Here is a 13,936-nt window from a genome sequence, read left to right as displayed (position 1 = left end):
CTTATATTTACCCAAATATTGATCATTACTGGGAGGAAAATTACATCTAAAGTGACACTCTCTAAATTCAATGTCATTTGCCACAAATCAAAAAACACAAAATCAAGTGTCCCCAAATATTACCAGTATGAGACTTCTGGAAATTTTTTTATACTCTTCAGTGTTTTCTAGGTTTGTTAAATATGCACTTTAAAAAAAAAGCAGAAAAAAATTACAAGATAAATTATAAACTTCTATCTTAAAAAAATAACAGAACTACTCTTATTTCCAATGGAATATATGGATCATCCTTATAACATGCTGGAAACACATCATTCCACATTTGGTATATATTCCAGACAAACATTCAATAAAGCACATGAACTACTGACCAAAAGTAAAATTATAAATTTATTTTGGGGAACTTCTTGTTTTCCAATTACATGTAAAAAAGAACAATTGAGATCCATATGGAAGCAAAGAGCAATTTAATGAATTTACAATTGCTTAGGGATTTTAAAAGAGAAAGTGAGAGGTATTAAGAGCATACAAAAGTCATTACTTTCTTAAATACTAATTAACTTCTGAAAATTGAAATGAAAAGCACAACACCATTTACATTAGCACCAAAACATTAAATAAATTCTAAGACAAATCTAACTAAATATGTGTATGATCTCTATGAAGAAAAATATAAAACTTTGATCAAAGATATCGAAAAGTAACTAAATAGGGGATGTTCCATGTTCATTACAGAAACATGTAATATTGTCAAAATGTTAATTCTTCTCAACTCAATCTAGAGATTCAACATAATCTCAATAAAAGTTCCATTATTTTATTAATATCAATAAACTAATTCTAAAGTTTATAAGGAGAGGAAAAAAGATCCATAATAGTCACAGCAACACTGAAGTAGAAAAAGTCCAAAGACTGACAATACCAAACTTCAAGACTTACATAAAGCTACTATAATGAAGACAGTATGCAGCACTGGTGAACAGACAAATAAATCAATGGAGTGTCCAGAAGTAGAACCACACAAATATAGTCAAATAATCTTCATCAAAGGACTAAAAGCAATTCTTTGGACAGAGTTCAATAATTGGATAACCATGTGCAAAAGGAAAAAAAGAAAAAGAAATTAATCTAGCCACTGATATTATACAAAAATTAACTCGAAATTGGTCAGTGACCTAAATGTAAAATGCAAAGTTATAAAACTTCTAGAAGATAATATATGCAAAAACTAGGTGGTTTTGGGGTTTGCCACTGAGTTTTTAGTACAATGCCAAAGGTCTGATCCATGAGAAAATTAACTGATGTTATAATTTCTTTATATTTAAAATGTACATTAAATTTTTTATAGGCTATTAGTTGGAGTAGAGAGGAGAATGCAGTCATGGACTGTAGGGTTTTTTTCTTTTAGTTATTTTTTTCTACATATTAATGGACAATTTTCATCTTGAGACCTAAAGCAACCTTAAATTTTAAATGCTACTTGAGTCTTTCCTCATAGTTTTACAATGCTATTTTTTAGAGTATTTTATAGGAAATTCATAACTATTCTTTTTCTGAGTAATAACTGGATGAGTTGGGAGAACCTGATACTTGATAAATTCTGCCCTTTACTCCATCTAACAGTCCATACAAATTTAAAAGTAAAAATTTAAAGTAACTGAGAGTTCTGTAATCAATAAGATATCCAACCATACAAAGGTATGCTGTAGCAAGAATGTTCTGTTTCATTCTGCTATTAAAAGAAAGTGCCATTTAGTAGAAGGAAATCTTTTCATCAGTAATAAAATCATTTGAGGTAAAATAATCTACCCTCCCCAATATTTAAATAAATATATAAAAGACTACAATATGAGCATAAATGGAAGAGGAAATTGTGTGTGTGTGTATAAAGAACATGTATTATATGTATAATATGTGTTTATTTAAACAAAGGGATGAATAAGCATGTAGAGACAAACTAGATTTACACACTGGAGAGAGAATATAATGAGTATAGTCCAGTGAATTCCCTAGATTTCATTTTCTTTATCATCCTCAAAAAAGATAATTAAATAGTTTTAAAAAGAAAAGAAAAATATTTTTTATTGAACTGCTTTTAAGATTCCTTTACTCAAAGTTAAAGACTGTGGCCACTGTCAACTAGATGGGTCATTAATTTATCTAAATCTGTCTAGACCTGACTATAGTGTTTCCATTGTATGTCTCTGAAGTCATTATTATTTGAAAAGATCTGAAACTTTTGTCATTGAAACTACTTTCATGGGATTTAACAAAATATTTTGAAGTGTTTTTCATGGGATTTAACAAAACATTTTAAAGTGTTTTTAAGACACTAAGGCTAAATTGACTGTACAATGGTTGTTATTAGCCTTAGTTTCAGTAATTCATAGGTGTAGCATAACCATGCTCACACACACATCACTTTTAAAATACGATTTATCTTTTTTTTTTTAAATATCTTCACTAAGACTCCAAAGGTAAAGAGGTAACATAAGAATATGGGTACTTCAGGTGGCTCAAACTCAAGATATTTGTCTTTCAGATTTTGCTTAAAAATACATTTGAGAAAAATGTAACTAATTCTAATTGCAGAGTTGTCTTGCCCTTCAACTCTTTTAAAAATTTTTTTATTTATTCTTTTTAGTTATACATGACAGTAGAATGTATTTTGACATATCCTGTATACATGGAGTATAACTTTCCATTTTTGTGGTTGTACATGACATGGAGTTACACTGGTCATGTATTCATATATGAACACAGGAAAGTCATGTCTAATTTAATCTACTGTTTCTCCCATTCCCATTCTCCCTGCCTTCCTTTCAAATCTTATAGGAAGCAGCAAATACTTCATTTCCAATCATACTGTCTGCTTGTTGCACACTCAATTTGGAAATGCTTTTCTATCCTCTGGGTTGTTCTACATTAAAATATCCTGATTTCTTGTTCCTATTTTTGTTGAGACATTTTATTTCCTCTATAATTATCTCTTAACTTCTCCCTTCTTTTTTGTGTTTTTTATTTGTTCTTTTTCCCCCCCTTTTACTTCATCAGAATGTTGTCTCTTTCATGCTCTCTGACTGACCAAGATTTTATCTTTGCTTTTGTATATAAGCAAGTGATTCTTTCTGTAGCTTTTGGATGCCTGTACCTTAGTAAGGAGAGACTGCACTTTGCTGCTATAAATTTTCCTCAGACATCTTCAACCTGCATTCAGTATATAACCAGATGTATTTCACTTTCCTCCAAACTGCCTTTCCACCACTAGTCCATTAATATTGTAATATAACTTTTGTAATGAAACTAATGTTCTTAGGCACACCAAAAAAGTAAAAGAATGAATAAGGTACTCAGATATTCTCTAATTGTTCATGGGCATAATGTTAATATTGACATTTCTATTTCTATTAAGTGTGTAACTTTTTTTTTGTTGTATATACAGCATGAATATTTGCAGCTGTAAAGAACTTAAAACAAAGGGCATGCACTAAATGCTGCAGGGAATCCCATATGAGATAATTCCATTCACTAAATATAAGTAATTCTTAACTTTATTTTGTTTAAAATACTATTATTTCATTTGACACATCATAATTTTATTTTTACATAAAAATAAACCTTAAATATGATCATAAATTAGTTAACAAACAAATTAGTTTATTTTTCAAAAATAGCCAATCTAAAATTGTTGTCAAGAAAAGGGACATATTTAAACTGTTATTTAAATAGATAAGCATAACCAAAGCATTAAGAAAAATTAGGTTTTTTTGTAGCTGCACTTATAAAATATTTAATCAGGGTAATTGAAATATAACAGCAAATTGCTCAAGTAAAAACTAACTGTAATTTGACCTCAGTCAAAAGTCACACAATCTTGGGGGGAAGAAAAGTTATCACTATATTAAAATTGTCAAGCAACTTCTAAACTAGATCAATTGCCTTCATAATATTCTGAGAACAAAATGTTCTTTAAGAGCAGATCTGATATGAAGAGCCAAAAAAATGGAAAACATTCGCTACCAATTTACTGCAGTCACCCATAAACTATTACAAGAACATTATGTATCAGGGTTCAAGCCAGCAAGCTATTAAAGCACACTGCCCTGGTGTCTTTTCATTTTACTTTAATGCTACCGAAACATTAATAAGTCTTCAGGGAATTGTAGTTATGTTGAAATGATCTTATCATGTAATCAATTTTTGAAATATTCCAAGTCTTTTGAGGTGAGCTGTATTTCTTTCTTGTTTCCCCTTGGTCACTGTTATTCTACTTTCACAAATGCCATCATCATTTTTTGTTTATCTAGTCCAAATCATGCTTTCATCTTGGAAATTTATCAATATAAATGGTGCTAATTGCCATAGTTAATGAATGCCAAGACATCTAGCACTCTTAGCCCCAATGCCACTTTATGTGCCTCTGTTCGTGTGGAGATCAAAGAACAAAGGATGCAAAGAATCATCTGGAAAAAAATAAGAGGATGCCCTCTCTCTCTCTCTCTCTCTCTCTCTCTCTCTCTCTCTCTCTCTCTCTCTCTCTCTCTCTCCACATATATAATCTTCTATTTTTTTTATAATTTTATTTGAAGGCATAAGTAATCCTGTGAAAATTACTTTCCTTTAAAGTCCCTGGACAAGTTTTACTTGTTAAAAGCTTTCTAACTTGACCTTTTTTTTCCTTCCTCACTTAAAGGACAGTGATGACACTCTGGAAAAATGTGATTAATCCAATGATGTAATCTTTCTATCTCACTAATCACTGTTATCCTTGATGCCATAAATTTCAGGCAACTGAAACATCTTTCAATCAACTTTCTAATGGAAGATATTAGTTCACATAAACTTCACACAAAATAAGGAGTCCTAGTAACATTTATGGATACAATGAATCAATTTTTAATTAAACTCTCAGAGAAAAAAGAAAAAACAAAACCCTTATGTATAAACAGGATTACATCTGGTGAAAGTCACTGAACTACAAAGTTCAATGAAGTAGATATTCACTGTAAACAGCAATGTAACCATAATTTATGATTCATAGCATTACTTAAAAGTAAATATTTTTATATTTGTGATTTTCAGTATGTGCATGTGTATATTTACATGTATGTGTGAGGGGGATGAATGGATAAATAGATTTCTACTGAAATTAAGATTGTAAAACTAAAAAGTCATTTCTTCATTTCATTATCGCAGTATCCTCAAACCCTACCAGTGTCCATAAGATAACATTTACTCACTACATATTTGTTGAAGGAATTATAAATTGGTGATGATATAGATGCAATAGTATATAATTTAAATTTTAAATTCTTTAATATGAAAGAAATCACAGGAAAGTATTAGAGTTAGCATATTTCCATTCTTCCTCAGCAGTAGTTCAATTCATAACGCTCTGTGACAGCATGTTACACTTTCTATTTCTTGATCTTCTGCAAAAAAATTACCAAATTAAACTATTAATTTGTACCATGACTTTTCTTGAAGCTGTTGGTTGACAACTCAGTCCAAAGTAAATGTATTTACCCATTGTATAGAAATAAAAGAGTATGTTTCCTTATCTATGCAAAAATCATGTTTTATTTTCCTTCATGCTGTTTATCTTAATTCACAGGTCTAGAATATTCCCGTTCTAAGTTTCTTGTATAACTCTCCTATGTAATTAGTCACATTCTAATCAAACTTACATTAAAATAATTAGCAATGATTTCTACCTGCAACAGTGTATGGGGCATCTGAGACCCATCACACAGCAGGTACGCAAACATCTAGAGCCAGACCTCTTCCCACTCCTTCCATGCTGTGTCTCACAACAGAACTACAAGATGTGATGTCATTAAACAGCCAATAAGGTTTTCATTAAAATGTTTTTTCTCAGGCTCTTATAAAGTGACAGTAACTTTATAAGTTTATAAGTGAGGCAATACAATAAAGAGCTTGTTTTGTCTTGTCTTATCTTGTTTTGTTTTGCCAGAATCTTTGACATGATGCTTAAGCCAATGTTTTGATGAGAAGAAAGCTCACATGAAAAACAAAAACAGAAAGACCAAAACTAAAAAAAAAACACTTAGATTTACAGACTTAAAAAAAAAATAGATGCTTTGAGTTTTAGAGCAATCCCTCTATGGCAAACACTAGACTATAAGCTCCACACAGCAACTTTTATATTCACTGCTACATCTCCTGGTAGACAGAAGTTTGGAAAACTGTATGATTCACAGAAAAAAATCTCAATAAATACTTAATGAGCAGAATTTACATGCATAATACTTTAATGACAAAAATATAATAGGCTAGGGCCTAAATAAGGCAAGTAGTTTGAAAGTTTGCAAATGTGCTCTGTTCCTGTACTTTTTTTTCATTAAAGTTATCAAATAGCCATTGCAGTACATTGAGCTCCATAGAGACAGCGCCGGGGCAAGTGAGAGCCGGAAGGGCACTGGGCGACTCTGTGCCTCACTGAGGAAAAACAACTAAACATGGCAAAGGATATCCTAGGAAGCCGAGAGGCATAATGTCATCATATGCATTCTTTGTGCAAACTTGCCACAAAGAGCACAAGAAGCAGCAACCAGATGCTTCAGTTACTTTCTCAGAGTTTTCTAAGAAGCAATCAGAGGTGGAAGACCATGAGTGCTAAAGAGAAAGAAAAATTTGAAGACATGGCAAAGGTGGACAAGGCCTGTTATGAAAGAGAAATGAAAACCTATATCCCTCCTAAAGGGGAAACAGAAAAGAAGTTCAAGGATCCCAATGCACCTAAGAGCCTCCGCCAGCCTTCTTCTTGTTCTGTTCTGAGTATTGCCCAAAAATCAGACAAGAACATCCTGGCCTGTCCATTGGTGATGTTGCAAAAAAACTGGGAGAGATGTGGAATACCACTGCTTTTAGGAAAAGAAAGCTGCTAAGCTGAAGGAAAAAAAAGAAAAGGATATTGCTGCCTACTGAGATAAAGGAAAACCTGATGCAGCAAAAAGGGAGTTGTCAAGGCTGAAAAAAGCAAGAAAAAGAGGGAAGAAGAGGAAGATGAAGAGGATGAGAGGAAGATGAAGATGAAGATGATGAAGATATTAATGATGAATAACTTGGTTCTAGCACACTTTTTTTCTCTTGTCTATAAAGCATTTAACCCCCCTGTACACAGCTCACTCCTTTTAAGAAAAAAAAAACTGAAATATAAGACTGAGTAAGATTTGTTTTTAAACTGTATGGTGTCTTTTTTTGTATAGTTAATACACTACTGAATGTGTCTTTAGATAGCCCTGTCCTTGTGGTATATTCAATAGCCACTAACCTTGCCTGGTACAGTATGGGGGTTGTAAATTGGCATGGAAATTTAAAGCAGGTTCTTGTTAGTGCACAGCACAAAATGAGATATATATTATAGGGACAGTAGTTTTTCATCTTCAGTTGTCTCTGATACAGCTTATATGAAATAACTGTTATTCTGTTAACTGAATACCACTCTGTAATTGTAAAAAAAAAAAAAAAAAAAAAAAAGTTGCAGTTGTTGACATTCTGAATGCTTCTAAGTAAAGACAATTTTTTTTATTAAAAAAAGTTATGAAGTAGACCACAAATGAATAGGAAAGGTAATCTAATTTACAGAAAGTTAACAGTTTCTCTAGAAACCGCTTCTTAGGACCAAAAAAAAAAAAAAAAAGAAGAAGAAAGAAATTGTTAAAATTATATTATTTGGGGGTTGGTTGCATAGCTAAGTAGTGGAGTACTTACTTGCCTAAAATGCAAAGACCCTGAGTTCAATCCCAGCACTGCAAAACCAGTATATAAATGTAAAAACTTTGAAGTGTATGTGTGTATATGTCTATATACATAATATGTATACTGACATTTTTGTGAAGATAACTTTATGTATCTTAAGTTTGCTTCAAAATAACTGGAGGAAGGGTGTAATCAATTGGATATTCACATTGATAATTAGTGAAGCTGAGTGATGGACACAGATTTATTATATTATTATCTCATATGCAAATTTGGGCTTTCCCATTAAAATTTTAAAAAATAAAAATATAAACACATTTTGTATTTTATTATTTTCAAACTAAAATAAATCAAATTCTGATGGAATTTTTCTCATTTTCTCTTCTTGCAATATCTTGAACAATAATTAGTAGATGTAAAGGTCACATCTTCTCTCCATCACTTTAGAATCATCACAGGGAAGAACAGAGAAAGACAAGGAATCTAACTCTTAATTTGCAAGATTTTTCCCAATAGAAGTAGTTCTTTTAAAAAACAGATTGGGGGCTGGGGTTGTGGCTCAGTGATAGATCACTTGCCTAGTATGTGTGAGACGGTGGGTTCAATCCTCAGCATCAAAAAATAAATAAATTAATTAAATAAAGGTATTGTGTCCATCTACAACTAAAAAAAATTATTAAAAAAAACCCCTGTCTCTTAAAAAAAAAAAAAAAACAGATTGGACAAAATCCTTTAAAAACAGCAACAAATTTAGTCCTCAGTTTGAAAAAACATTTACTGAGAAGTGTGAAAATCTTGATATGGGAGTAGGAGTATTTCTTTTTTAAATACAATACTAGAAAGCCTTCCATGCTTCTTCCTAGGGAAAGGTGAGGATCAATGCTCATTGTTTGTTTATTCTTTATCGGAAGAAAAATAGAAAAAGGAAGACAAAAACCATGATAATTTACCAAAGCTAATAACCCTTGCTAATAAATATGCAGTAAAATGCACAACAAAAGAATAAATAAATAATACACAGTCATCTGAGGAGAAAAAAGGCTGGAAATATTCATACAAACATGCACACATTTAGTCCCTATTTTCCAGCTCTAGACTAGTACTGTTAATAGCAAAACCGAATGACTTTACTGTTTAAAATGTGGTGAGAAAACAAGGTGAAAGTAGGCAAATAAAGAAACAGCACCTCAGCTGACTGACTCTTAAAGCAAAATTTTAATCCTGAAATGAAAGCTCAGAAGGGAAATTAAACTGGATTCACATGGGGTGAAAAGAGTGACAAGGAGCTCTTACTCAAAGTATTTAAGCACATAGTAAAGACTACACAGTGACTTGTACAATCGAAATGAAATTAAACAACTATGTAAAAATAGTATGGAAAAATAATATATAGCATAAAAATATATCTGAAGAATACATTCCAGAAGAAAACCTAATTTAAGAAACAAGAGATAATTTAATCTTAAAAGTACAAATAACCCAATAGAAAATGGTCAAAGGATATGAAAACATGACACACAGAAGAATACCTAATGGTTAAAGAAATGTATGAAAATTTTTTCATTCTTATATATAAACATACCATTTTCCCTTATCAGATTGACAAACTTAAAAATTACCTAATACTCAGGGTCAGTGAGCATATAGGAAATAGATACAACACATGTTGGTGGGAAAATAAATAATGAAGATATTTGAATGACAGTTTAGAAACGACTCTCAAATTTCTTAATATTGAGTAAACTGTACCTGCAGAAATTTATATTATGCAAAAAGAATATAATTCCTTGCATATAATCTGATAATAATTTAGTGAAATTAGCAATTAACACCAAAAATATACAGAAACTTTGTAAATACATGGTGATTTAGCAATATACTTTTGAATAATGAATGGGTTATAGAAGAAATAAGGTGACAAATTAAGAAAATTATTCAAAGCAAATGAGAATAGGGATACAACATATTAGAACTTCTGGGACACTATGAAGATCATCCTAAGAGGAAAGTTTATGGCTATGTGTGCCTGCATAAGAAAATTAGAAAGATTCCAAATAAAAAACCCAATAATGCATCTCAAGGACCTATTACAAAACTACTTCCAAAACCAATAGAAGGAAGAAAATAAGATCAGAACCAAAATCAATAAGTAGAGAATTAAAAAATACAAAGGATCAATGAACAAAATGTTGGTTCTTCAAAAACATAAACAAGATTGGTAAGCCCTATCCAAGAAAAACTAACCAAAAGAAAAAAAGAAAAAGAAAAAATTAATAAAATTGAAGATGAAAAAGGAGAAATCACCACAGACATAATAGAAATTCAGGGGGTCATTAGGGACTATTTTGAAAACTTATACTGTAATAAATTGGAAAACCTAGAAGAAATTGATGCATTTCAAGACACATATGACCTGCCAAAATTAAATCAAGAGAACCTAGAAAACCTAAAATGAAAATAACTAGCAATGAGATAGAAGCAGTAATAATAAAAAGTCTTCCAACAAAGAAAAGCCCAGAATCTGATGAATTCTCAGCTGAACTCTACCAACCCTTTAAATAAAAACTAATACCAATGTTCCTCAAATTATTCTGTGAAATAGAATAGTTTGGAGCCCTTCCAAATTCATTCTATGAAGCCAGGATCAACCTCATACCAAAACCAGACAAGAAAACATCGAGGAAAGAAAATGATAGACCAATAACATGGATGAACTTAGGTGTAAAAATCTTTAATAAAACATTAGAAAATCGTATTTAAAAACATATTAAGAAGCTTGTACATCATGACCAAGCTTCTGACCAAGCTGGTTTTATACCAGGGTTGCAAGAATAGTTTACACAAATCAATACATGCAACTCACTACACAAACAGAATTAAGGACAAAAATCACTTAGTCATCTCAATAGATGCAGGGAAAGCCTATGACAAAATTCAGCAATGATTCATGATAAAAACAATGAAGAAACTAGGGACATAAGAAACATACTTGATGTCATAAATGTTACATACAACATACCAAAAGCAACATCTTGGCGAATATGGAAAAACTGGAAGCATTTCCTTTAAAATCTAGAATAAGACAGGGATGTCCATTCTTATCACTCCTGTTCAATATAGTGCTAGAAATTCCAGCTAGAACAATCAGACAAGAGAAAAAAAATAGGAAAGGTAGAAGTCAAATTATCACTATTTGCAGATGATATGATTCCATATTTAGACTATCCAAAATGCTCCACCAGAAGACTGCTAGAGCTAATTTTAAAATTTAGCAAAGTACCAGGTTACAAAATCAGCATACAAAAATCAATAGCTTTCTTCTCCACCAATAATAAATCTGCTGAGAAAGAAATAAAGAAAATAGTCCTATTTGTAATAGCCTAAAAAAAAAAATCCCTAGGAATAAATCTAATCAAGAAGGTGAAAGAAGTCTACAACGAAACCCAGAGACTATTTAAGAAAAAAATTGAAGGCATAAGATGAAAAGACCTCCCATGTTTGTGGACAGGCAGAATTAATATTGATAAAATGGCCATATTACAAAAAGTAATATACAGATTCAATGCAATCCCCATTAAAATACTAATGGCATTCTTCATAGAACTAGAAAAAAACAGTCGTAAAATTGATTTGGAGGAATAAAAAGAAAGACCCAGAATAACCAAAGCAATTCTGGGAGGTATTAAACAATGCTGGGAGGTATTAAATCCAAGGCTTAGCATCTAGGCAGCCATTTTAAATTCTTACCATAAGTTCTTTCCCGCCCTAGAGGTGTACTTACAGAAAAAAAGGAGTTAAAATGTAACTTCCCACCTCTCATTAACCACCCCACTAGAACATCATTACTTGTCCTGTCAGCCCGTTGTGAGTTCTTATGCAAGCAGCTCATACCAGCTCATGTGACCTTACGCAAGCTATCCAAAATGCCCCATAAAATAACCCAGAGCTAAGTTTTCCTGTCCCTCTCGCTTTTCCCCCTGAGTGATGACCTTTGTCAGACCCTGACTGGCAAATAAAACTTTCTACATATGGATCTCCTCACCTGGTGCCTGCATTGCTCATTCGGGTCGCATTTTCCTTTCATTTTGGTGCCGAGACTCGGATTCGAACCCAGGCTGCATTTTCCTTTCAGGAGGCACTGCAATACTTGACTTTAAATTATACTACAGAGCTAGAGTTACAAAAACTACATGGTACTGCCATCAAAACAGACACATAAACCAAAGTAACAGAATAGAAGACATAGAGGCAGAGCCACTCAGGCACAGATATCTGGTCCTTGACAAAGGCATCCAAAACATAACTTAAAGATAGCTTTTTGAACAAATGGTGATGTGAAAACTGGTTATCCACAAGTAGAAGAATGAGACTATATCCTTATCTCTCACCCTGAACAAAAGTCAACTCAAAATGGATCAAAGAGCTAAGAATTAAGAATTAGACCAGAAACTATTAACTATGCAACTCCTAAAAAAAAAAAAAAAAAAAAAAAAAAAAAAAAAAAAAAAAAAAAAACCTGAATACCAAATACACAAATAATTTCCTTAATAAATGGGAAAATGAACTAAACAGACACTTCTCAAAAGAAGAAATACAAATGGCCAACAAATATATGAAAAAATTTTCAACATCATTAGCAATTACAGAAAAGCAAATCAAAAAGTATCGTGAGAGTTCATCTCATCTCACTGCAGTTAGAATGGCAGTCATCAAAAATACAAATAATAACTTCTGGAGAGGATGTGGAAAAAAAGGAATACTTTTATACAGATTAGGGGCAGTAAGGAATTAGTTGTTTTAAATATTAAGAAAATTCAAAACATATTTCAGAAGTGAATCTAGATTTTAGTTCATGCTATTTCATTGACTTGCTTTCACATTGGATACTCATCTTTTCTTCCTTCATATGGAAGATTAATGTTTGGGATTTTTAGGATGTCCAAGGATACTCCCACCTCTCAAACATTATTACAGAGTTTTCCTTTATTTTTCACCCAGGAGCATTTAAATTTTTTTGTATTTTATTTGTTTTAATTAGTTGTACATGACAGTAGAATGCATTTATATATTTTGATATATCATACATAAATAGTGTGATTTCTAATTTTTCTGATTATACATATTGCAGAATCACATTGGTCATGCAGTCTTACATGTACATGAGGTAACAATGTCTGTTTCACTCTACTATCATTCCTTCCCCCATATCCCTTCCCCTCCTTTCACTCCCCTCTACCTAAAATAAAGGAATTCTATTCTTCCCTATCCCATCCCCCTTCTTGTGAATTAGCTTCTGCATATCAGAGAAAACACTTGGCCTTTGGTTTTTTGTGTTTGGCTTATTTCACTTAGCATGATATTCTCTAACTCCATCCATTTACCAGCAAATGCCAGAATTTCATTCTTTAGAGCTGAGGAATATTCCATTGTGTGTATGTATGTATGTGTGTGTGTGTGTGTGTGTGTGTGTTTGTATAAATGTGATATATATATCATATTTTCTTTATCCATTCATCTGTTGAAGGGCATCTAAGTTGGTTCCACAATCTAGCTATTATGAATTGAGCTGCTATAAATATTGATGTGGCTGTGTCACTGTAGTATGTTGATTTCAAATCCTTTGGGTATAAATCAAGAAGTGGAATAACTGGGTCAAATGGTGGTTCCATTCCAAGTTTTCAGGAGCATTTTGATGGTGTTTTTTTTCAATATCAGTGTAATACTGATGATGAATTTCACATACCAGAGACATGTTTTCTCCTAGCTCTGCCTCTAATCCCTTGCATATACAGCTACAGGAAAACTGTAAAAGTGTAAAGGAGAAAGGGCTTCAAGTCAAGATTCTTCCAAACCATCCTGGTGAATGATGGTGCCATTTACATAGGTAGGAAGAACAGGAGAAATAACCCACTTTAGTGTGAAAATAAAAACTGAAATTTGAGACAAATTAGGCTTGAAGTGCGTACAGGGCATTCAGTTAATGACCACCAGAGGTAATCTGTTTGTGTGTCTGCAGATATATAAAAATACGATGAAATGAATTGAAGCTATATATCTGAAAGTCACCAAAATATAGATTATGGTTGAAAGGAAAGCCATAAATATAAACACACAAGGACATGTATGATATGAGAACAAGAGAGGGTTTTTTTTTTTTTTTTTTTTTTTTTTTTAATAACCAGCATATAGAGACAGAAAGGAGAAGAACCTGCAA

General features: G+C 32.0%; 1 protein-coding gene and 1 pseudogene across 6 annotated transcripts in view; one reads left to right on the top strand and one right to left on the bottom strand.

Annotated features, from left to right (window-relative positions):
- LOC124993667 (high mobility group protein B1-like) overlaps window positions 1-7,084 on the top strand; it is a 35,018-nt pseudogene extending 27,934 nt beyond the window's left edge.
- The window catches only part of Zbtb20 (zinc finger and BTB domain containing 20), a 793,136-nt gene that overhangs the window by 655,448 nt on the left and 123,752 nt on the right, over window positions 1-13,936 (bottom strand). The window lies entirely within an intron of this gene.

The sequence above is a fragment of the Sciurus carolinensis genome, chromosome 9 (genome assembly GCF_902686445.1).
Source record: "Sciurus carolinensis chromosome 9, mSciCar1.2, whole genome shotgun sequence".
NCBI lineage: Eukaryota > Metazoa > Chordata > Mammalia > Rodentia > Sciuridae > Sciurus > Sciurus carolinensis.
The sequence above is the reverse complement of the archived record's forward strand: the minus strand, read 5'-3'. Positions and strand labels throughout refer to the sequence as shown.